General features: G+C 44.6%; 1 protein-coding gene across 4 annotated transcripts in view; it reads left to right on the top strand.

Moving 5' to 3' along the window:
* Positions 1–26,682, top strand: part of DNM1L (dynamin 1 like) — a 610,546-nt gene that overhangs the window by 173,801 nt on the left and 410,063 nt on the right. The gene's annotated exons all lie outside the window — the stretch shown is intronic.

The following is a 26,682-nucleotide window of genomic DNA, read 5'->3' on the forward strand; positions in this document are numbered from 1 at the left end:
AACATTTTTATATATTTTTACAACAGTTTAGGGTGAACTGCCTTTTTTTTAAGTAGCTCATTATTTTAGATACAAGAATAATAACATTAATGAAAATAATTGTAAAAAACATTAACATATAACACAATTAGGTAAATAAATAAAAACAATATAAAAATATAAAAATATTAATGCCAAATAAAACTAGATTTTTTAAAATAATAAACATAAAAGATATATAATTTAAAATATATTAACTCCAATTAAAATAAAAGCAGGAAAAAAATTACACTTGAAAGGGGTTAAATTTACTATTCCCTCCCCAACTTAAACTCAGAGAAAATATTGAACTTCAGATGAGTTAGATTAACTATTCCCACTCCAATCTAAGCAACAGTACAGAAAGGTTTGGATTTCGGAGGGGTTAAATTTACTATTACCACTCTTATTTAAGCAACCCATGGAAAAATGTTGGACTTCAGAGAGGCTACATTTACTAATCCACTCCAATCTAAGCAACTGTACAGAAGTATTGGACTTCAGAAGGGTTGCAATTACTTTTCTCACTCTGATCTAGGCAACAGTAGGGAAGGTGTTGGATTTAGGAGGGATTAGAGTTCCTATTCCCACCCCAGTCTAAGCAACAGTAGGTAAAGTGATGGACTCTGGACAGGTTAGATTTGCTACTCTCACTCCAATCTAAAGTAACAGTAGGGAAAGTGCTGGGTGTCTGAGGGGTTAAATTGACTATTTCCACTCCAGTCTAAGCAACAGTAAGGAAGTTGTTGAATTTCAGAGTGGTCAAATTACTATTTCCCTTCCACTCTAAGCAAAAACAGTGAAAGTGTTGAATTTCAGAGAGGTTAGATTTACTATCCCCAATGCAATGTAAGCAAAGCTAGGAAGGTGTTGGACTTCAAAGGGATTACGTTTACTATTCCTACCCCAATATATACAACAGAAGGAAAAGAATTGGACTTCAAAGGGGTTAGATGTACTATTCTCACTCCATACTAAGCAACAGTAGGGAAAGCGTAAGACTTTGAAAGGGTTAGATTTACTATCCCCACTCCAATTAAGCAACAATAAGGAAATCACTGGAATTGGATGGGCTAGATTTACTGTTCCCACTCCAATTCAAGCAACAGTAAGGGAAAGTGTTGGACTTCACAAAGGTTACATATACCATTACAACACAGCAATTTAAAAAATATATATTTAAATACTTTAAAACATAAAATGATTAACCACATTTAAACAAAAAAATATATATTCTATCAATTTAAATAAAATGCAAAATGTATTATAAATTACAGAATAAATGTATAAATAAATGAAATATTGAAATAAACATACACAGAAATTCACTTCTCCCACTACTACTGAACAAAACCCCTAAAGAAGATAAATTAAAATATAAATAAAACAATAATAAAATTATGAAAACCTAAATAAATGAGAAATATACAATTTTAAATATAATAAATACTCTTTTTATAAATATTAGTCATTATTTCTTACATTATCTAAATTAAACAACAATTTTACAAAAAATTATACAATGACTTGTAAATTAAATATAAATAAAGTTATTTTAATTTAATTATTTTCTCACCTTATTCTCCTACATACCAAACCATACACTACTAAATTATAGATGACTAAATAAATATACTATACAAAATATATATTAGAAATCCAAAATTAAACCCAAATAAATGAAAGAACAATTGAACAATTAAAACATTTACATAATAATCATTTAAACATTTAATTTACCTTATATTACTTTACATTAAAAGTTCTTTAAAATGTAATTAATTTACCATATTCCCCTACAAACCCAATATACCGCTACTAAATTATAAACTACTAATTACATTTCAAAAATTGAATTACACATTTAAAATTACCAACTATATTTAAAAAAGATAATCATACTAATATTATTAGTATAAATATATTTAATTAAAATCAATGTTTATTACAACTATATTAAGGTACACAATAATAATTACAACAATTTTCTTAAAAACATTGGATACAATAATACCTGTATTCTTACTTTTGATATTCTGTTCTACCATATTGTTGCAGTGGTGATATTTTTAACAATATATTTATGTTTCATGATATTTTGGAATCAATTTCATTCACCATATTTAACACGTGCCTATTTTGAAAATGTCCTTTCTCACAAGAAAAGTGTAGTTACACAACTGTAAGTGATTATCTCTACTCCAGCACAAAGGGACCACAATCCTAATTGAAACATTAGTGTTTAAGACTCTATGAACAAAGTGTCCACTGCTGAAAGCATGTTTTTCAACTTTGTAAGGACTCCTATCTTTAACTGGGCACATTTTAAGGTTTCTTTTCACACTAAAACAGCTAGAGCATGACTATCAAGTTGTCTTTCTCTATTCCTGAACAAAGGATTCACCAGCCTCTTTTAGGAAGCCTAGTTGTATACCCCCAACAGATCGATGTACAACATTTGGCCTCACTCCTCAAAAATGTTTTTGTTAACATTGCAAAAGACTTCTATAATTAAAGTAGGCACATTCTGAGGTGTTTATTCCGATGAAAAAGACAGCTGTACATCAGCCAAAGTGACTTTCTTTACTCGTGTACAATGACCATAGCAGCTCAGTTCAGGAATACAATTTGTATGGCTCTTGTATATGATTTGGCCTTCAAATAACAAGACCTTCAATCCCGAGAAAGTCTCTTGTACTTGATTTTGGTACTTCTGAGAAAGTGCTTCTTTCCATAAGGAAGGCTGTTGCACCACCTGCCCTTTCTCTACTTGTGTACTCGTGTACAAAGAAAACACAAGCCTGGTTTAAGAAAATCTATTCTAGACTCCAAATATTAAAGGGTGGTTCTCAAATAGATCTTTCAACTTTGTGAAAGTTTCCATTGTTTCACCCGGCAACATTTTGAGAATATGTCTTTTCCCATAAAAAGGCAGATATACCACTTCCAAGAGGATTTGTTCCTATACTTGCGCAAAGGACAGTGAGCCCCATTCTGGAAATCAACTTTAGAATGTGTGCTCCCAGACACTGTCATTGTTTTAAGTTTGCTAAACAAGGTTTATGTACATATATACAGGTATTTATAGAGTGTGAGCCTGGGTAGCTAGAAAGAGCCCTACAGCAGGCAGAATAAATACTTTGAGGGAAAGAAGAGCTTTATGAGGAGAGGACCATTACATTCTTAAATTATAGAGATAAAAATTATAAAGATGTGTCAGTTATTCAATCTATTTCTCTATTGTAATAATCCTTAAGGATTAGAACGAATCAGCACGGGGAGTTTGTTGCAATCAGAAATACAGTTTTATCTTTCTTATGGAGACTAGAGTTCATAGATGGTGGCTAGAAAAGAGAATGAGAACTCATATATTTGGATTCTTAAGGAAGTGTGGACCTTCCTGGATGAACACAGTTTAACTCAGTGGATTCAGCATTTGAAGTGGGATTAATAGATATGGGATCATTCCAGTCTCTCAGGTGGTGGCTTGAGCACCACTATTATCACATCACATCATCTCATGTGCATATATATTATGTACACATTCATGCCTGGGGGTATCTTGGCGCTTAATACCATAGGTTAATTGCTATCCAATTAAATAGCACTTATTGTATGAACCTTGGAGGGATGAAAAGCTGAGTGGAAGCACCAGGATTCAAATGTGTGAGAGAGACGTCAACCACATATCCCTCGAGTGGATTGATTATTTTAATAAGCTACTAGACTAATAGGATCTGTATGGGTTCTTCAACATCCCCATCATTACACACTGTGGAGACTTGCATATGACTGTAATCACATATTAGCATTGTGGGGACTTAAACATCACTGTAATCACACAATATCTCTATGGGGACTTGAACATGACTATAATCACACACTATCTGTGCCCTATCCCTGTGTATCCCTATAATCACACACTATCTCTGTGGGGACCTGGCAATCCCTATAACCACACACTATCTTTGAGGGGATCTGGGCATGTCTATAATCACACACTATTTCTGTGAGGACCTGCACATCCCTATAATCACACACTATCTCTGTGGGGACCTGGGCATCCTTATAATCACACACTATCTCTGCGGGGACCTGGGCATTTCTATAATCACACACATTCCCATTGACAACCCTGGTAATACTATACTCACACACCCTCTCTGTGGGGACTTGAACATTCCTGTAATTACACGCAAGCTCTGTTTTGGCTTGAGCATCATCAGCTTCACATTCTCTGTATGGGGCTTTGTGAATACTGAAAAGTAGTACAATTAGACTTTTGGTCTAAGTTTACATTGTTGAAGCTGAAAAGTAGAAAAGCTCGATTTTTTGTCTAAGTTTACCATTGTGAATCGGGCCCTATGTTAATGAAGGCTTAAACACAATCATCGTCATGCACTATCTCTGTGGGGACTTAAACATCGCTATAATAACACACTATCTTTGTGGGGGCTTGAAAACAACTATAATAAAACACTATCTGTGTGGGGACTTGAACATCACAATAAAAACATACCATCTCTGTGGTAACTTGAGCATTCCTGTAATTAAACGCTCTGTTTTGACAGGAAGCACCAGGGGGTGCCATGAGGCACAGGGTCAAGACTTATTTGCATATAGCTGGGTCTGAACTAGGGTGGCGAAGTGAGCTAAAGAATGAGATGGATTCAACCCAGATCTTTGACTGGGGGTGAGTGACTTAAAAATTTCAGCACTCCGTCCATCATCTCCTTGTGTTTGCTTTGTTCGCCCTAAGTTGCACGGTTATGCCCAGACGTTTGTCCATTGCTCACTTTGCTACTGGATTCAAGCTAGCCTGGCTGATGACGGGGTGTTACCCCAAAACTGGTCCCAGGATGCTTGTTTCCGGTCCAGGGAAGACCTGGCTTGGCAGTTCGGGCTGGACTGTTTCCATGAGGCACAGTGTCAAGTCTGATTTGCATATAGCTGGGTCTGAACTGGGGTGGCGAAGTGAGCTGTAGAACGATGATGGATTCCACCCAGATCTGCGACTGGGGGTGAGTGACTGAAAAGTTTCAGCGCTCTGTCCATCATCTCCTTGTGTTTGCTTCGACTTGAACATCATCAGCTTCACATTCTCTGTATGGGGCTTTGTGAATATTGAAAAGTAGTCAAGTTAGACTTTTTGTCTAACTTTACCTTTGTGAACCGGGCCCTATTTTAATGAGGACTTAAACACAATCTTCGTCATGCACTATCTCTGTGGGGACTTAAACATCGCTATAATAACACACTATCTTTGTGGGGACTTGAACAACACTATAATAACACACCATCTCTATGGGGACTTGAACATCTCTCTGATAACACACTATCTCTGTGGGGACTTAAACATTGCTATAATAACACACCATCTCTGTGGGGACTTGAGCATTCCTATAATTACACACAACCTCTGTGTGGACTTGAACATCATTAGCTTCACACTCTTTAAAATGGGATTTAGGCTTTGAATGTACACACTATTCCTATGGAGGCTTAAACACAATGATCTACACCCACTATCTCTGTGGGGACTTAAACATCTATTTTGGCAAACATGTAAGCAGCTAATCAAGCTCTGGGTTCCTTTTGACCATATTCCTTGCTTCCATATGTTAATTTCTTTATGTGTTAGTTCCCTTATCTCCTAAGATTTTAAGCACTAATAAATAGGTTAAATACAGCTTTAAGTGTATTTCTTTAAGCATGATATGATATTTTCTGGCACATTAACATAATCTCTTTAATGTATACCCCTAGTATATATGCAGCAATTCATATATGAATAGATTATAATGTTGTTTGTGTATATGGTTGATAAAATAAACATTTAGTCATGTGCCTTCGACTCTATTCAATCACAAATAGTGTTACAGACTAGGTCCCCATAAAGATGGTAGCACGTGTTCAAGTCCCCACAAGGATGGTGCTGTGCGCACGAATAAATAACAATATATTTACAAATTTGAAGCAGGATCCTGTATCATGAATTTTTTCTTAACATTTTTCTGTTATTAGTGTGTTATAAAAACATTGGGAAAGGTTAGTCCCCACAAGGCAGGTATTCACACATAGTCCCCACAAGGATGGTAACACGTGTATGTGTGTGTGTGTGTGTGTGTGCGTTCGTGTGTGTGTGTGTGCGTTCGTTCGTGTGTGCGTTCGTTCGTGTGTGCGTTCGTTCGTGTGTGTTCGTTCGTGTGTGTGTTCGTTCGTGTGTGTGTTCGTTCGTGTGTGTGTGTTCGTTCGTGTGTGCGTTCGTTCGTGTGTGCGTTCGTTCGTGTGTGCGTTCGTTCGTGTGTGTGTTCGTTCGTGTGTGTGTTCGTTCGTGTGTGTGTGCGTTCGTGTGTGTGTGTTCGTTCGTGTGTGTTCGTTCGTCCGTGTGTGTGTGTTCGTTCGTTCGTTCGTTCGTGTGTGTGTTCGTTCGTCCGTGTGTGTGTGTGCGTTCGTTCGTTCGTTTGTGTGTGTGTTCGTTCGTTCGTCCGTGTGTGTGTTCGTTCGTTCGTCCGTGTGTTCGTTCGTCCGTGTGTTCGTTCGTCCGTGTGTGTGTGTGTTCGTCCGTGTGTGTGTTCGTTCGTTTCGTGTGTGTGTGTGTGTGTTAGTTCGTTTGTGTGTGTGTGTTCGTTCGTTTGTGTTCGTTCGTTTGTGTGTGTTCGTTCGTTTGTGTGTTCGTTCGTTTGTGTGTTCGTTCGTTTGTGTGTGTTCGTTCGTTTGTGTGTGTTCGTTCGTTTGTGTGTGTGTTCGTTTGTGTGTGTGTTCGTTTGTGTGTGTTCGTTCGTTCGTTTGTGTGTGTTCGTTCGTTTGTGTGTGTTCGCTCGTTTGTGTGTGTGTGTGTGTTCGTTCGTTTGTGTGTGTGTGTGTGTGTGTGTTCGTTCGTTTGTGTGTGTGTGTGTGTGTTCGTTCGTCCGTGTGTGTGTGTGTGTTTGTTCGTTCGTCCGTGTGTGTGTTCGTTCGTTCGTCCGTGTGTGTGTGTGTTCGTTCGTTCGTCCGTGTGTGTGTGTGTTCGTTCGTTCGTCCGTGTGTGTGTTCGTTCGTTCGTTCGTCTGTGTGTGTGTGTGTTCGTTCGTTCGTCCGTGTGTGTGTGTGTGTGTGTGTGTGTGTGTCTGTGTGTGTTCGTTCGTCCGTGTGTGTGTTCGTTCGTCCCCGTGTGTAGCGGGCCCTCTGCACTCATAATTACGAGTGCGCTCGGGACATTGGGAGCCTCACCAGCTTGAAGACTGAGTAGCGGAGAATAGGACTGGCAGAACGTTCCTACCTCACCGGAGTGATATTTATTTGAAGTGGGAGCAGGTTCCACTTGGTTAATGAACGTGGAAGTTTGTCAGGCAATATATGGAACTACATTGACCAGCATGCCTTGAGACGCCCATATGGGCAGGACTTCGTATCGAATAAAAGTCAGCTGTTCTTACTTACCTGTTTCCCTCTTCATGCCGCCAGTGATCAAGATCTCAAGGGAGCTCGAAACGCGTATGGCCAAATGCAATGTATGCAGTTTGATGACACGCTGCTGCCTGCGAAGTGATGTGCGCAATCCCTGTGTGTGTGGCTTTCTCTTGGGGACAATCCTGGTGTTTATATATATATATATATATATATATGTATATTTATTAGTTTTTTGGCACCCTATTCAAACATTAGAGTAAGGCGGATGCCAAAACGCATCCTGTTTGCTCCAAAATAAAATGGATGGAGGAAAAATCCCAGTGAGTGCTTCTTTCTTGGACATAGATAATCAAGAGAATCGAGCGCTGGTATGTGTGTGTGTGTATATATTCTATTCTATTCTATTCTATTCTAGGCATATGAGCTGCAGATTACACACTTTTGCATAGATCGCCATCTGGTGTTGGGCCCGGATGTCTGCAGTTTGTTTTTCCTCTTGGAAAGTCTTTGGAAGTCACGAGGTCCGTGACTCCTCCTTTGGATCGTATTGCGCTTGGGCTTCGGCTCCATCCTCAGTTTTTTTCCGCCATCGGGCTCTGATGTAATCTTCGCGCTCCGGTTCCGAACAGCTTCCAGTTCGACGATCGACGCGCAATCCTCACCCCAAATCGCGGTATTGTTTCGATCGCGATCTCTTCGATCAACGCACCTTCTCATCGGCACCAACCTTCTGTTCCAGTCGTCGATGGCGGCCTTCGGGCCTACCCAAGCCCGGTCCCGGCTCATGGAAAGAACTCCATTTAAAAAGTGCCCTCGATGTGGGTCCAAATTTCCCCACACCGATCTTCATGAGATATGCAACCTCTGCCTCTCCCCTGAACACGAGGCTCGAGACTGTCCAGCCTGTAAGTCATTCCGATCCAAAAAGACTATTCTGGACCGAAGAGCCAGAAGGAACATGGCACACTCCTCGACGTTCATTCCAGTCGACATCTTCGGAGACGATATCGACGATCCGGAACAGCATCGCACCGAAGAGGACCTCGTCAGCGCTTCCGAGGCCAACGAGTCAGATGTGGAAGACATCAATCCGGTGCAGAAGGTCGTGAGTACCAATCTACCCCCCACACCCGCGCCAACACCGAAAAAGGCTTCGGTCACGCCTTCGCCTCCGGGCCTAAACAAGACCAGAGACACTGCTTCACACACCCCACCTTCGGGCCCGGTGAAGAAGCCAAGTAAGCCTTCCGGCGGCTCGGGCTCGAGCCAGCCTACCAGCGGTACCGAGAAACACACTTCGGCACCGAAAAAGAAACCGGCCTCCACCTCGATACCGAGCTCCGCACCGAAGCCCTCGGTGTCGAAACTCAGCTCTTCGGTACCAACGCTATCTTCAGTACCGGCCAAACCACACAAGGCCACCGACACATCCACGCCGAAGCCCATCTCAGCGCCGACCAAGAGACCGGAGGTTCCCAAGCCGGGTTCTAAGCAATAAACCGGCACGAAAAATCTAAAAAGACATCGGCCCGACGCCTTCGGCGCCGAAGGACCAAATAACCTCACCAGAACTATTTACACCGGATCCTTTGCAAAAAACTCTTACCTAGGATCCAAAAACTGGGCATTTGACACTCTCTACCAAAAAGGCATTTGGAGAAGCCTGCTCCGCCTCCACCTTCCAAGAGTAAGGACTCTGCTACCTCTCCGTTCAGAATACCTTCCCCCTCCCCCTCCACCTCCTCCTCCAACCGCTCCGCCCTCTCCACCCCCACCTCATCGTTCTCCGACCCCGTCTCCAGACGATGATGATCAGGGGGACCCATATCATGATATAGGGGATGTGCCACAGGACCCCACCCCTACAGGATCCCCAGACCCATGGGACGATTACAATATTCCAGATATCCCCAACGTCCCACAAGATGATCTTTACTCTTCTAGGCCATCTCCCCCAGAAGATTCATTAGGGTTCAACCATCTTCTGCAAAGGGTTGCACTTTATCACGGGGTGGATTCGCATACCGACCCCGTGGAGGAAGATTTCCTCCTAGACACATTTGATACCGCACATATGTCCACCTCTATACTGCCCATGCTCAAAGGAGTGGTAAAGCATGCGCCAGAAGTTTTTAAGGACCCAGTTAGTGCCAGGGTCATTAACCTACGTATTGAAAAAAAATACTAACCTGCTCCCTCAGATCCCTCCTACATCAGAGGACCAGCGCCACTAGATTCTTTAGTAGTATCTACTGCACATAAAAGGGTAAATTCACAAGCGTCAGGTGATGCACCACCACCTGACAATCAAAACTACTAGATGCATCAGGCAAACGCACAGCATCCCAGGCGGCCAACATATGGCGTATAGCAAACACTCAGGCACTACTGGCCAGATATGACATGGCTCATTATGACGAGTTAGAAAGCATAATGCACCATCTCCCTGAAAAATTAAAGCTAGGGCCAACGAGTTAATTCAAGAGGGTAAAACAATCACAAATACCTCCATACGTTGTGCCCTAGATGCAGCAGACACAGCCTCCAAGGCCATCAACACCAGCGTCCTTCTCCGTCGCCATGCTTGGCTAAGGGTATCTGGTTTTAAACCAGAAGTACAAGCCTCCATCCTTAACCATCCCTTTGACCAGGAACATCTATTTGGGCCAAAGGTGGATGAGGCCTTAGAAAAAATGAAAAAAGATACGGATACCACAAAATCCATGGGGGCCTTACAGTCATACCCGCCCAGACGCTCCTTTTGCCGCTCCTCCTTTCGGAGTACATCCAGAGGCTACTCCTCAGACACAGCGTCCACATCATATAAATCCCCTACTCAGCCCAGAGGCGGCTACAGGGGTAACAACAACAAGGGCAGATGCAAAACAAACAACGCCCATTCTGCCACACCACCTACCCAATGACTCCCCCCCCCCCCCCCCCCCCCCCCCCCCGCTCCCCCCAGACCATTCCACTCCGGTCGGGGGCAGACTGAAAAATTTCCTTCATGTCTGGGCGACCATCACCTCAGACAAATGGGTGACCCAAATAATTCGGTCAGGCTACTGCCTAGAACTAACATCTACCCCCCCAATTATTCCACCCAGGCAACGCCCAATGTCACAAGAACATTCAAAATTACTAAAGCAGGAGGTAATCTCCCTCCTACAAAAACAGGCAATAGAGCACGTTCCTGTCAATCAACACAATATGGGGGTCTACTCCCTATATTTTCTCATACCAAAAAGGGACGAGACTCTACGACCTATTCTAGATCTCCGGTCCCTAAACACATGCATACACTCAGACCATTTTCATATGGTAACGCTTCAGCAGGTACTTCCGCTCCCCTTCCAAAACAACTTCCTCACCACTCTGGACTTGAAAGACGCATACTTCCACATTCCAGTGCACCATGCTCACAGAAAGTACCTCAGATTTGTAGTGGCCGGACAACACTACCAATTCAAAGTGCTCCCGTTCGGAGTCACAACAGCACCACGGGTATTCACCAAGTGCCTGGCAGTGGTGACAGAACACTTGAGAAGACAGCACATTCACGTCTTTCCATACCTAGACGATTGGCTGATAAAAGCCACTTCATACAATCAGTGTGTACAACACACCGCCACCACAATCGAACTACTTCACCAACTAGGCTTCACGGTGAACCACCAAACGTCCCAGCTACAACCATCCCACATAAAACAATACCTCAGTGCCACCATAGACACCTCAAAAGCGATAGCCTACCCCAATCCGGCCAGGATTGCAAGCATTCAGGCTTTACGACAAAGATTCATACCTCAACACTCCCTTCGAGCACGAGTGTTCATGCAACCAATAGGGATGATGGCCTCTTGCATTTTCATAGTGCCCCACGCAAGACTCCAAATGCGCCCCCTCCAAGAGTGCTTAGCGCACCAGTGGAATCGGGCCCAAGGTCAACTGACAGATCTGGTGTTGGTAGACGGTCGCACCCATCGCTCTCTGCAGTGGTGGAACACCACAAACCTTTCCAAAGGTCGACCGTTCTTGGACCCGGTTCCCCAGATAATACTAACAACGGACGCATCACTCTCCGGCTGGGGAGCTCACCTATTACATCTCACCGTGCAGGGCACATGGACGCCTCAACAAAAGTTACTCCATATCAACCATCTGGAGTTACTAGCAATCTTTTTAGCCCTAAAATCTTTTCAAACACAGATTTCAGGCAAGGCAGTCCTCATTCGCACAGACATGACGGCCATGTATTCTATACAAAAACAAGGCGGCACACACTCTCCACAGCTCTCTATTAGCACAGAGCATATGGAGATGGGCAATTCCCCACAAAATCTTTCTCCTAGCTCAACATGTCCCAGGAGTCCAAAACACCGTGGCAGATCTGCTCAGCAGACAGACTCAACAAATCCACGAGTGGGAACTTCACCCACAGGTTCTTCATCCGTTCTTTCAAATGTGGGGGCATCCACAGATAGACCTCTTTGCCACCCACGAAAACACAAAATGCCCAAGCTTCGCCGCCAGATACCCACACCCATTGTCCAAAGGAAATGCGATATGGATGAACTGGTCAGGCAAATTTGCGTACGCTTTTCCGCCTCTCCCACTCATTCCATTAGTGGTGCGCAAACTACAACAGCACTCCCTCACACTAATCCTAGTAGCTCCAACGTGGGCCAGACAACCGCGGTACACCACGCTGCTGGAACTCTCTGTAGTACCACACCAAAAACTACACCTCACCATGCCTCCCAACCCAGAACCATGGAGAGATCAGACACCCGGACCCAGCTCAGCTCAACCTTGCGATCTGGCTCCTGAAATCCTAGAATTTGGGTACCTAAAGCTTCCCCCTGACTGTATGAACGTCATCAGAGAAGCTAGACGACCTACCACTAGAGCGTGCTATGCTGCCAAGTGGAAACGATTTGTTGTTTATTGCCATAACAACACCATCAGTCCCCTGGACGTGTCCATCCAACACATCATAGGCTACTTACTCCACCTACAAAGGTGTAATCTAGCCTATACGTCCATTCGACTACACCTCGCAGCAATTGCAGCTTACTTACAAAACAGGCAACATCTATCACTCTTCAGAGTACCTGCCATTAAAGCCTTCATGGAAGGCCTGAAAAGAATAATTCCCCCCAGAGTACCACCCTCACCTGTGTGGAACTTAAATATCGTTCTCACAAGGCTAATGGGACCTCCCTTCGAACCTTTGCACAAATGTGAACTACAATTCCTAACATGGAAAACAGCTTTCCTTGTAGCCATCACTTCCCTTAGAAGGGTCAGTGAGATACAAGCACTTACCATACAAGAACCTTTTCTTCAAATGCACCATAACAAGGTTGTTCTCCGTACCAACCCAAAATTCCTACCTAAAGTCATTTCCCCTTTTCACCTAAACCAATCTGTAGAACTACCAGTATTTTTCTCGCAACCACAGACCGTTGCAGAAAGGGCTCTGCACACGTTAGATGTCAAACGAGCCTTACTCTACTACATCAAGAGAACACAACCTTTCCGCAAGACCAAACAACTGTTTGTCTCTTTCTCTCCACCACACAAGGGCAACCCCATCTCAAAATCAGGGATAGCTAGGTGGATTGTAAAATGCATCCAGATTTGCTACCACAAAGCAAAACAAACTCTATCCTTTCCCCCTAAAGCCCATTCTACACGTAAGATAGGGGCTTCCATGGCATTTTTAGGGAACATCCCATTAGATGATATCTGCAAAGCAGCTACATGGTCAACACCGCACACTTTCACTAAACATTACTGTGTAGATGTGCAAACTAAGCAATAAGCTAGTGTCGGCCAGGCTGTACTTAAAACACTATTTCAAACCACTGCAACAGATACCGGTGGTCGCCGCTAAGGTTGGGAACTGCTATATAGTCTATGCAAAAGTGTGTAATCTGCAGCTCATATGCCTCGAACAGAATATGCTACTTACCAGTATGCATCTGTTCTTGGCATGTAGAGCTGCAGATCTACACACGCCCACCCGCCTCCCCGGCTACCTGTATCTGTTCCAGTTTATCTTATTTAGATACACAAATGGGTTTATTCACTGTTATTACTACGCTCCATCTTTCCCTGCTGGCGAAAAACAATTTGAGGATGGAGCCGAAGCCCATGCGCAATTCGATCCAAAGGAGGAGTCACCGACCTCGTGACTTCCAAAGACTTTCCAAGAGGAAAAACAAACTGCAAACATCCGGGCCCAACACCAGATGGCGATCTATGCAAAAGTGTGTAGATCTGCAGCTCTTCATAAAGTTATAATTTTTTCCTGGTGGGTCAAATCAGGAATAACTGGGGTCCAGCAACCCCTGTTGCGAATCGCAGACTCCCCCCACAGAAATGAAACTACTTAAATAAAAACTAATGACCAAAATAAGAGAAAGTTGAAATCCTAAAACGATCATAAAAAGGGCTGCCTCAACCCTAAGATGGCGCCCACGTTCAGACGGAGCCAAGCACCTCCAATACTGCACTGACGTGCAGACAAGGAAATGAAAGCAGGTAGCGATATTCTCAACCAGTCGTAGGCTGCGTGGATGCGCCCTACGCTCTTCTAAATAGCCCGCCATAAGGGTGGGTGTGTCTGGGGGCGGGGCGGCACAGCGCTTTGCAGCGTGAGCCGGAAAAACATGTGGGTCAAATCAGGAATAACTGGGGTCCAGCAACCCCTGTTGGAAATTGCAGGCTCCCCACAGAGATGCAAATACTGGTAAATAAAAACTAACAACCAAAACGAAAGAAAGCTGATATTATAAAACGATCATAAAAAGGGCTGCCTGACTCAAAGATGATTTGTCAAGCATGTGTAATTCAATATCCACAAGGGCATGTAGGCCAGAGGCTTCCGGACATGAACAGCTACCTCGAAGTAAAAAAAAAAAGGTGGAATATACCAAAGATGTACATCCACATGCTATGTATGTCTTAGTGATTGTAATTTACAAGAACGGGAGGCCCTTCATGTTTTGTTTCTATTAAGTGTTTAAGAAAGGAATAAGAGCCTGCTGGCAAGTTACAATTGTCTGGCAGAGAGTCTCTGAAACCTTTCTGCATTCCTAACACCAGTGCTTAATGTGGAACTGAACGAGTGCCGTGTACAGAACCCTGCGGCTGGTGCAATAACATATCAGCTCGCTGAATATCACAGCAGAGTAGTCTTCAATTTTCTTCAGGCCTCTTTAATCCAACACCAGATGCACCCTCCCCCTTTATCTCACTCTTGAAGGTTCCTGCTTTCTCCCTTTGTGACCGGTTTCCTCCTTTCTCTTCCCACTTATTTCAGCGTTGTGCTTTTCTTTTTCATCTCTTACTATCTGTGTCTAATGTGGACAAATAAGTGATGGTCCTCAAGAATAAGTGCCAGTGGCAACCACTGGTTCAAAATGAGCACTGTGAAGAGCCCTCCAGCTTGAAAAAATGAAGATCGCAAGTAGACATTCATGGACAAACATTAAAAGGAGATTTGTCAAGTATCTGAGGTGAACGATCCTGGGGTTTCAGGTTAAAAACTATATCGCCTTGAATGTAGAGCTCAAGGTTGATGTAAGGAGGGATTGCTTGTAAGTGAAACTAGTCATTAAACCTGTGGCTTTTGTTCTTCTCAAAACATACAACTACGGTATCCATTATTGAGATCATGTACACCACTGCCTTGGGCTGCTACAGCTATTTTAGATCGAAGTATTGTTAGTTGCAGAGCGTACTCACTATGCCCTACATCCTTGCATCTTGGAAGGCTGGTCTGTCCAGTCTCCGGTGGGCTGTACTACAAAGCATCGCTTTTTAGGTCTCGCCTAGGCAGCGCTTTCCCTATCTGTTCTAGACCTGCTATATTCAGGTATGGAAATTAAGCTCTGCCCATTTTCCCCCAACGTTTCAATTTGCTCCCGTTATTGTCTGTTGTAAATGGTGGCTTTTGATTCGTGAATAGACTTGGTAGTCCCTCCTTAGTACCTTCTTTTCTCCTGTTGTAACAGCCCATTAGGACTGCCCCGGTTACATGTGTTTAATTACAGTCTGTGAGAATTTTTTCTTAAACAACTTTCTCCTGCCTGCTGGTGCAAGCAGGACACGCTCTAATGCAACTTTTTTTTTTTTTTTTTTAAACTAGCACGCCACGGTTAATCTTAAGTTTTTTTGATTCAGCTGCAATAATAGCAGACGTGCATTTCTTTTCTTATGTGCGGCTCGCCCAACTTGATCTTGTGACTGCACACAACATAGTATATTTATTTTTAAATCAGCGCAGCACGCCACACTTTATGTATTTTTTCAGCCACACAAAATCTGATGTTTTAATTTCAGCAGCGCGGCATGCCATGCTTCAGCTTTAACAGCAGCCGCGGCGCGGCCCACTCACCTTGATCTTGTAATTTTTCTGTACAGCTGGGGACGAGTCCTCCAACTGGAGCTGGGATGATTAGCATGCCTGTTTGACGCTTTGGCTTGCGTTTCCGCCTCCTGCTCCATTGCTCACGTTGTCTATTGAGTTGCCTGCATCGGGCGGAATCCCTAGCAGGTCACTTTCTCTCCCTAAAGCTCTCCCTAGCTTGTCCCTATTGTGATGGCTCCGAAAGGCGGCAGCAAGTAGAAGTCCAAGGAATATCTGCTTCTACAGGACTTCAGCTGCAACCTCTCCAGTATGGACTTTAAACTACACCCACTATTACAGGTAAGGCGAATAAATAAGTTTTATTGACAGTTGTACAACGATGCCATGCTTACTGCAGCGCCCAGTGCCCTAAATTATGATTCCTTTAAAACACAGGAGCTAAAACATATTTTCTGCTCCTTGTGTTTTAGCAGCCTAATAAATATGAGTGGTGCAGATTGGTTAATAATTAGGGTAAATAAATAGTTGTTTCTGACAATAAGGCAAACACAGTCGTTCCATATTTAGTGTACAGTGTCACTACATAAACACAGGACATCGTGCACTTATTTTCTTTAAATAACTCAACTGCAAAAAAAACCAGCATTGGCATAGCCAATAGGTCTCGCCTTTGGGGCCTTATAAGTGTTTAGCCATGCAACAGTTGATGTTGTTGCACCAAGGATATTGTGCTGCATAGCTAAATACTTATAAGGTCCCAAAAGCGAGACCTATTGGCTATGCCAATGCTTGTTGCTATTGTTCCAGGCACTACGAAACAAAAAACATTTGCAAACATTTGTCGGCTTAAAAGTGATTTTCTCTTGAGCATCTTTGAACAAAATTGAATCGGGTCAGATTTGAAGACATTACTTGTATTAAAATGTTTAATTAGTGCCCAGACTTCTTCTTTTGAGGGTAGCACAATTTACTGAAAAGGGGTCAATTATGAGACATCACACTGACTGCATCGTCATATACACTTGGAAAGTGTCATTTAAGGGACATCTCAAAGGCTCGAAGAAAGGATCTTTTAAGAAACAGGACACTGCTTACAACCAGCAACAGGAAAGAAAAGGTCACATAAAATAGATCACGCTGCTCAAAACGGCTTAGACATAGGGACACAGTCACGCCTGGCCCGAGAGAGCGCTGACACAGACCAAGGCACATAATGAGGTTCATTTTAGTTATATCTTCTTGCACGAGGCATGCCTAGACACAACGAAGGCTAGACACAATGGAGACATCACACTCCATGAGACAGCTACAGACAAGCGAAGGGTCATATTAGAGCCATTACACGAGACATGCCAAGATCTAGGTCATGGCTCATGCTGGAGACATCACATTACCTGAGATAGACCTAAAAAGAATTGAAATACCCACAAAGTGTGAGTTATTTGCCAACAGGAAAGCTTGTGTGACTGAGCAGCAGCTACAGAGATTGTTGTGCAACCAGCAGATCTCAAGCTAGACTGCAGGCATGGCTGTCCCAATGATGCAGTCTCCCAATAAGGAAGAATGAGCTTGGTAACATGTTACCCATATTATGTGCAAAACCGGTCCTAGGTTGCTAGTGTTCCGGTTCAGGGAGGATCTGGACGACGCCTGATCTGCAGACTCAGGAGCTAGGCATCTGGATTTGAGTCTCAGCGTTGGCGCAACATCCTGTGATTCTGGGCAAATCCCTTAATCTTCCCCATACCCATGGTCAGCGCCTGGATAACTTCACCAGTGATGAACTGCGCTAAATAAACGTACAAACTTTAACTTGGCAGTTCGGGCTGGACTGTTCCCATTGGAGCGGGGTCAAGACTGATTTGCTTATGGCTGACTCCAAGGTGAGGTGGCATGGTGGGCGAAAAGCGACGTAATGGGATGCGGCCCGAGCGATTACCAGTGGCTGAGATTAATTCAAGCATTCCACCCATCACCTTGTTGTTGCACATGTTGGCAACTAGCAGACTAGTACTGAGGAGCACTGCTAGAGCTGTGGGTAGGCCTCGCACCGAGCATGCTTGTCCTTGTTGCGCGTGGGTCCCAGTACTGTGGGTCAGGACGGAGGGGCATTGGCAGAGCAGTGTACTGTCCGTGTACAGAAATACAAGATGGACGCTACAGGCCTGGACTGAATCACATGGGTGTAGCGGTGTATGGGCTCTGGGAGTGGAATAACAGGTCACGACTGGGGTGCACTGGAGGAGGCGGGAGAGGGCCCAAATGTGAGAGCAGCATGGCTGACTGGGGGTCAGAACTGAGGTACATCGGCGAGAAAAGAACTTAATAAAAAGACTTGAGGCGCATCAGCAGAGCCTCGTACTGTAAATTAGGTTAAGCTGCAAGTCTGGATTGAGATAGGCAGGGACAGCAGTATCGGGCCCCTACTACCAGCAGCACAGAGCAGTGGCAGATCGAGATCCCTCGGTGGAGCTCTGTGGCATTTTCATACATGCCAACATTTTCAAAGAGTAAAGAGGGAGATTTGTTTAAAATAATCGGAAGAAGGAATTTCCCCCATTGACTTCTGTTGAAGCAGAGGCGGCAGGCAGCTGAAATAAAGCAAGTTTTGGCTTTAAAGGTTGGGCGTCTCTCACCCAAATCGGACCTATTGACATGTGTGAATTTTAAATGCCCGCAGTGAGCCTGGCATGGGTGGTGCCGCCAACTGCACTGGCCTCTGAGCAGGGCGTCGCCCTTATCTCCTTCCACACATGCCTGGTGCGAGCCTTACCCCTTGTCTCAGGCCCTGGGTTTAAAGGGGCACCCACAGGGCACACCGCCTGAAGAATGGGCATTTATGGTGTCTATGGGCAACGTCTCCTTGAGTCCATGAGTAGCGACGCACTAAGCACTATTATGATTAACAACGCACTTAAAGCGCTATCTGTGTAGACGTGCATTCATTTAATTACTCATGCCTGTATTTCTTCATGCATGTATACGTGTTTTTACTTGTGTGCACCCACATATGGACATATTTAGGTACTTCTAAATTCGTAATGCACCTTATGTTTCCTAAGCCCCTTTGTGCAATTAACCAGGCACACTATATACATTAACATAAGCTGCATTTAAAACAAGCCCGGCTTTGAAAGTGGTGCGCGCGCGCGCAAGCTGAGCATGGGCCAAAGAGGGCAGCTGACAGAAGAACAAGAGCGGGTTAATACCTCGAGGGAGAGCCCTTAATAGGTAAGAGTAGACGCCACATGTGCGCGGCAGAGGGGGGTCAAAGTTTAAAGGGACGAGAACGGCGGATGTATCCAGGGCAACTAGCAATGCTGTCTGGCAAGGGGCTGAAAAAGACTGGGCGTATGCACTCGCCTGGATTTTATTTGTGCAGTACGGGCTCCTAATTGTTACCGCAGGGGTGTAGCCAAGTCAGCGGGGGACGACGCCTAACAAGACAGTGTTTTGTTGTGAGCACGCCCTAATCAGAACTTAAAAGCCACGGGAAAAAGCTGCGGGGAGCGGCCCCTGGGCAATTTTTATTACAAGCGACAAAAGGACAAAGCAAAACGAGACGCGCTCTGTGATGACGGAGGGAAAAAGTGAAGAATGCAGTGTAGGTGGCAAAAGTGACAGTTACAGGCTGGCGAGTGGACAAGCAACTTAATGACCCATGACTGAGGAGACAGATGGCGGCTGCGCACGTGCACACTCTTGTGAACGCAAGCGCTAGGACAGCCAGTAGCACTTTCAAAACTCACCTACTAAATGTCTCTCCGAGCAGCGCATGTGCGCTGGCTCAGCGAGACCTAAAAACACACACATGTGGCGCACATTGTCATTTACATCGTCAATAGATCCAACTTTCACAAGTGCGAGACCTATTGGATTCCAAATGCTTGTCGGTGAGGGTGCAGACGGTGCCTGTTCCTGGCAGCGTCGTTCACCACGATGCATGTTCTGGACTACGATGATCAGCCCTCTCTGGTGCTTGCATGTATGTGTTTGTGGCTGTCTAATGGAGCCCCAGCTGTCTGGCCAGGATCTTCCGCGTGCACCTAATGCATTGCTTCATTGCTCTTTGTAATTTAGTTGAGGGAGCTATAATGTATGCTTTTAAATTATTCAATTCGCATTGGAGCAGAGCTCTTATTGTCACGGTTAATATTTCTTTCCAAGGGGCCTGCGTGCCAAAAAACGGTATTTATTTTTTCTCCTAACCAGCGTGCTGCACTCGTTTGTTTGTGAAATGGCGACTACAGATCCCACCTGTGTCCTCTCGGAGCAGCATACTCAAGACTCCGCATCCTGCATCTTTTATAGCCTGCATTCCGAATTTGTTATCGGAATTCTATTTTTTTCGTTAGGCAGATGGATTTTTCTTGGGTTCTTCAATTTTGTTTGACGTTTTTGCCGCGCACTAATACTTTCAGCGTAATGGTTAATACTTATGGAAATGGTACAGCTTTTTAAAAACATGTTTTGTACTCCGACATCATTCATTTCTAAGTTGCATTGACTGCTCGAAGAGGATTGTAGGAGCCCTTCTGTTTAAAATTGTTAAATCGACTTTAGAGAAGCTTGATAAGTAGTTGCTAAACTTGTCCACTTCTGCCGTGACAAGCACCATATATGAACTTGCCGAAATGTAATGCGAGGTAGCGTTGGTATCTCATTTAAAACACCGCCCATCGTGACACCTTCATAAGTTGAGTGAATCAAAGGTCGTTACTTTTGAGAAGTGGTTATCCTATCTTATCGTTACCCTTAATATTTGATTTGTTATTTTACCTATTTTCAGTTTTTTCAGGTCATCACTATGATACATTTACAACAATGTGGGCATCAGATGGCAAGTGGCCCACAGCACGGAGGAGTATTTACTGGCGAAAGGTATCTGAAAAATGGGTGCCGCATAAAAAATACCCCTTTTTCTGTAGCATTTATTTTTCAGATACGTTTTTCTGCACTTGCTTCCTAATACACAGAAGAGAATTGGCAAAGCTAGTAATGCATATGTCAAACCTGTTGCTTTCGTCACTACTTTTTTTTCATCTAGTCCCATTCGCTCTGTGAAGCATTTGTCCTTCTAAAAATGTCCTGATAGTTTTGTTTAATTATTTAGCTTTTTAGATTTTACTTTTTTTTATGCAAGTATATCAATGCTGGCATGGTTTCTCAGGGTGCCTTTCTGAAAGGCCCTAGCTCTACACAATACCCTCTCATCATTCATTCGCAGGTTTATATTTCAATGTTCTTTCCCTTTGCGATAGTTCCTTGAGAGATCGAGGCTTCCTCAGTCTCTGTTTTTTAACATACAAGATTCAGGTGCTCCTTCCAGAATGCAACCATGTGCTCTAATTTACACCCTCTAGGTTTTTTAAAACCTACATGTACTATCCAACTTTCCTATTAATAGGTCGGTTCTTAAAAATCTGAACTATAGTGTCCCAATCCACCTGCCTCATGAATTTTAATGACATAGATGGCTAATTGTGACTTCCTACGGTTGGAATCAATCACTGAGAGGATGGCTTGCTCTCAGCAGACCAACATGTCTGTGATTACATTTAAATAAAGTAAACTTTTTTTCCAGTGGTGGCTGGCTGGGAACGGGGGTAGCGGGGCAGGGGTGAAAGTAGGTATATTTTTTTAAAGTACCTTTAAAACAGTCGCTGCTTCTCTCTTTTAGGTGACGTACGAACCAGAAAACAGCGAGGCTCCCCATAGCTTATCATAACGCTGCAATGCAGCGTAGTGATTGGTCTGAGTGCTGTGGTTTGGCGCTCAGACCTGGACTGGGGGCCTTTGCATGTTCCTCACCAGGCTGTTCATTACAGCCTGGTGAGGAACATACAAAGTGCGCATGACTGTTTGGCTCTTCCAAGACGGTCGGCCAAGCAGTTGTGCGCACTTAGAGTGTGCAAACCACTCATCCCTCTGTGACCCCAACCAAACCTCTTGGCATAGAAAAATAAAATTGTTATAAGGGTATAATTTTCTTCTTCTTTTCAGTGCAGCCCTTGTTCCTGGGCTGCATTTAAAATTAAAAGTTTTCTTTTGTTTTTAGAGTGTGTTTGAGAGTTGCCAGTTGTCCCGTGGACTGCTGCCTAATCCTAAACACATTTTTTTGACATTCTTAAAGGGGACGATGCCCCACGAGACCTCTTCGCTTTTGCAAATGGGCTTCTACCCCACTTGGAGGTCGGTAACTTTTCAGTAGCTTACAACCTCCATTTCGGTCCTAAACCATTGTTACATATAGATGGAAAGAACTGGTATGGACGCCTTAAACACACCCCTTCCATGCCCCTTATCGATTTCTAAACCTATTTTAGAAGTTGTTAAAAAGATACAAACTCCTAAAGTTGTTTAAGTACTTTACTAATAGCAGTCTCTGAGTCACAAACCTCGAATTGGAGCGTTTGTAACCAGAAAAGTGCTTTGGTCATCTGGCACCATGTTTTATTGCAGAGCAGCTGCCAATGTAGTGCTTCATTGCTGTCTTGACACACAATGTAACCACGTTACTAAGATTTTCAGTCTTTTAGTAAACCCATCGTTATACTGATGTAAAATACAATCCAATAAATTACATTGCCTACAATATTAATTGCAATTCTGAAGAAAGTACTCTACGGCACAATAGCAGTGTATAAAAGTAAGCAGCAGCATAAGAAAATATGTACGAATATTTTTTTTGTAGTTGTTCCCTTTCCATAGAGTCCATAAGATGCACTTTCCCTTCTTGGGCGGGCTCATGCAACTCCCTTCTTTGCTACCGAAGTCAAAGGATAGATATTGTCAAGTCATTTCCTCTTTTAATAGCTGGATCTTTATACTTTTTTTTTTAATTAAGCGTAGTGCGCAGTTAACGTGAGAGATTCTAGTAGCAAGCTCTCTTGTCTTAGTAGTACCAGTTACGTATGGGAGGGCTTACGTATGGGAGGGCCCACAGATCTGAACCATCATTACATTTTTGTTTACGATGTTTTTTTTGGGAACTTTAAATTCAAACAGACAACGATCTCGCAACATCGAAAACACAGATTTGCCCATGTAAAATGCCAACAAATTAACTGTATTGTATGGCTGAACCACTAACCAATACCATATTTAGTAGTATAGCATATCTTGACATTCATGCTCTTATTACATTTTGATATTCTTCAGTTTGACGTATGGTTTTTCGAAGCTTCACATATAAATGCTTTTTTTCGTTTTTAGCTGTTTTAATGAATTTAATTACTTCTTTATTATAATATTTTGAGGTCGAGCTGTAGACAGCCTTGGCTGTTGAAGAGTTTGTCATGAATACTTTAAAAATAGCAACAAAAAGAAATACCGCTAAAGTGAGTTTCTCCGGGGACTTGCAGTTGGAACTAGTGAACAGACCCTGACTCTGCCACACCATGGGTCCTGATGCCACCAGATGGCATTGCCCTCAGGCAAAAAGCACCTGCCGTGCATGTCTGCCACTCCCAGACTCGGTCAATCGTGGATGTCTTTCATCTTATGCAGCCATTCACCGACCCCGTGGTCTCACGGTTTCCTCTTTCTCTGCACACTTTGCTTTTGCCCCCAAACCCTTCACTGCTGTCTCCCTTCAGCCTGTTCTACAGTCCCTGTGCTCTCTGTTGCCAATCTTCACTGCCCTCATCCTGCTTTGTGCACTGTGTTCACACTACTCCGGTGCTCTCTCATTACTGGCCATCATTATTCCTTCATTTGTTTTCTGCCTTCCATGAACTTTCCTGCCTCGTTGCCTCCAGAATCCCCTACCGTTTCTTGCCATGCTGATTACATGCCATTCTGTGGCATGGTGTAACTTACTCTATTGTGTAGCATTTCACAATGATCAAAAATCATTGAAGTGGGTGGAGGGGTCTTGCTTTTTTTGTTTTTGCTGATCAGCTCTTACTCTGTATCCTATGAAACTTTACGTCACTGTGCCTTTATCACTGTGTTCTATGTAGCATTTCCTGAATATACAATTTTTCCCTGTATACTTGCTCAGAAATAATCTAGGAAATTCCTAACATCATTACGTCTAACTCCTTGCGAAAGATATAATGTGGGATTAACATTAACATAGACTTGCACCTGCCCTTTGCATACCATTGGTTTACTTTACTGTGACTCTCTTTTACAGGCTTTCTATTTGTGGCTTTCCTTGTCCTTCTGGTCTGTCCCTCCCCTAGAGCATTGCCAATTTAATTGGGTCCTTCCGTTGTTCCCTTTTATGGAACTACTCTCTTTTGTGTTAAGCTCTCAATAGATATGGGTTTTCCAGCGGCCTCACTAGCATGCTTCTCTTCTCCCCACACTCTGTGTTGCTATGTCTTGCCCATATGCTCCTCCCCGCCCTCCATGATGCGCTCGTCCTAGTGCCCATTGCTTTCTTGCCCATGTGCTTCATCTGTTTCCCCCATCAGTTCTACGTTTCTCTCTCTCCCTTTTGTTTCCCTCGCACTCAATGTTGCTCTCTCTCCACTCTCACGCCCTTGTTGTTTAATTCCCCCCCCGCCTGTGCCCTCTGTGTTGCTTTCCCCCGTCCTTGTGCCCTCTTTGTAGCTTTCCCTCGTCCTGTGCCCTCTTTGTAGCTTTCCCCCGGCCTGTGCCCTCTGTGTTGTTTTCCCCCGGCCTGTGTCCTCTGTGTTGCTTTCCCCCGGCCTGTGTCCTCTGTGTTGCTTTCCCCCGGCCTGTGCCCTCTGTGTTGCTTTCCCCCGGCCTGTGCCCTCTGTGTTGCTTTCCCCCGGCCTGTGCCCTCTGTGTTGCTTTCCCCCGGCCTGTGCCCTCTGTGTTGCTTTCCCCCGGCCTGTGCCCTCTGTGTTGCTTTCCCCCGGCCTGTGCCCTCTGTGTTGCTTTCCCCCGGCCTGTGCCCTCTGTGTTGCTTTCCCCCGGCCTGTGCCCTCTGTGTGGCTTTTCCCCGGCCTGTGCCCTCTGTGTGGCTTTTCCCCGGCCTGTGCCCTCGGTGCTGCATTCCCCCAGCCTGTGCCCTCGGTTCTGCTTTCCCCCCACGCCTGTGCCCTTGGTGCTGCTTCCCCCCTGCCTGTGCCCTTGGTGCTGCTTCCCCCCTGCCTGTGCCCTCGGTGCTGCTTCCCCCCCGCCTGTGCCCTCGGTGCTGCTTCCCCCCCCCGCCTGTGCCCTCGGTGCTGCTTCCCCCCCCCCCCCCACCTGTGCCCTAGGTGCTGCTTCCCCCCCAGCCTGTGCCCTCGGTGCTGCTTCCCCCCGCCTGTGCCCTCGGTGCTGCTTCCCCCCCAGCCTGTGCTCTTGGTGCTGCTTCCCCCCCAGCCTGTGCTCTCAGTGCTGCTTCCCCCCGCCTGTGCCCTCGGAGTTGCTTTAATCCACGCCTGTGACCTTGGTGTTGCTTCCCCCTCCCCCCGCATGTTCTCTGTGTTGATTTCCCCTCACCTGTGCCCCCGTGTTTTGCTTTCCCCACCTGTTTACCCGTGTTTTGCTCCCCCCACCTGTGCCCTCTGTATTGCTTTCCCCCCCACCTGTGCCCTCGGTGATGCTTTCCCCCGCGCTTGTGCCTCCGTGTTTTGCTTCCCCCATACCTGTGGCCCCGTGTTTTGCTTTCCCCCCACCTGTGGCCCGTGTTTTGCTCCCCCCACTGCAAACTCTGTTGCTTTCATCCACCGTACTTTGTGTTGCTTCCTCCCACTGTACCTCTGTTGCTTTACCCTACCCATGCCCTCGATGTTGCTTCCCCCCACTCGCGCCCTTGATGTTGCTTCCCCCCACTCGCGCCCTTGATGTTGCTTCCCCCCACTCGCGCCCTTGATGTTTCTCCCCCAACCTCCCTTTGTTGCTTCACCCCACCCCCTGCGATACTTCCCTGGCATCTGTTGCTTACGCCCCTCCCCTGTTGCTTACGCCCCTCCCCTGTTGCTTACGCTCCCCTGTGTTTATTCCCCCACTGTCTTGCAAAAAAATGTTCATGTTTTTTCTGTTTATTTACCCATCTAGATTAGGTCAGAAAATAAAAATAAGTGTTTTTCATTTTGTAGGTGCACACGTCCTTGGTATGTACACCTATAATGACTTGGGTGGCTGCGCTATAGGCTTTTTACCCCTTCTTTAACCATGCTGCACAGTATCCGGATTGATGTAATGCATCACTAAACCCACTGGCAAAGCCAATATGTCCCAAAGGCAAGCTCTTTGGCTTTGCCAATGGTGTATTTTTTAACGCTTTTATCCCCTTATTCCTATCGCTATTTGAGGTTTCAGCCGATAATATGGATATAGCCTGTTTGCATCCATTTATCTATTTCCATTTTGACGGTTTTATGCAGCTCTGACACACTGAATTGTATGAGGGCGCTTTACTTTAAAACTTTAGCAGTGCCTAAATGAAGACACTAGCACCGTGTAATACATTGAAACGTAAAAACTTCGAGAAATGTGTTCTGGCAAAAGAGCAGTGAATAATAAACTACAATCATTGAGCACATAATGAAATGAGGAGGGGGAAAGAGAGGGAAAGGCTAGAATAGAGGTCTTGGAAAGTTTCAGAAAAAAGGTGGAGAGCAGAAGAGAGGTGGGAGGGAGGACCGAGGTTGTAGAGGCTTGTTGTTTAGCAGGAGTGCTAGCAAGGGTGGGGCAATACAGGGGATTGGAAGAGCCAATCAAACAGTCGTAAGGCGAGAACTACAGGAGTGATAGTGGGATATTTGTTAAGCACGTGCGAAGCACAAGAGTGCCCATGGAGACCAGTGTAAGCAAGAGACTGGGACATTCACTCACCCTTCCTTCAAGCCATACATCCATAGATCCACGAACTCTTACCAATTTGTCATGCATTCATTAACTTGCTCATACATCATCCGTACACTCGTTCATACATTGAAGTATCGTCCTACTCATTCACACATCTACACGCACTCACGCTAATCCAT

This window comes from Triturus cristatus, chromosome 4_1, assembly GCF_964204655.1.
Source record: "Triturus cristatus chromosome 4_1, aTriCri1.1, whole genome shotgun sequence".
Taxonomy (NCBI): domain Eukaryota; kingdom Metazoa; phylum Chordata; class Amphibia; order Caudata; family Salamandridae; genus Triturus; species Triturus cristatus.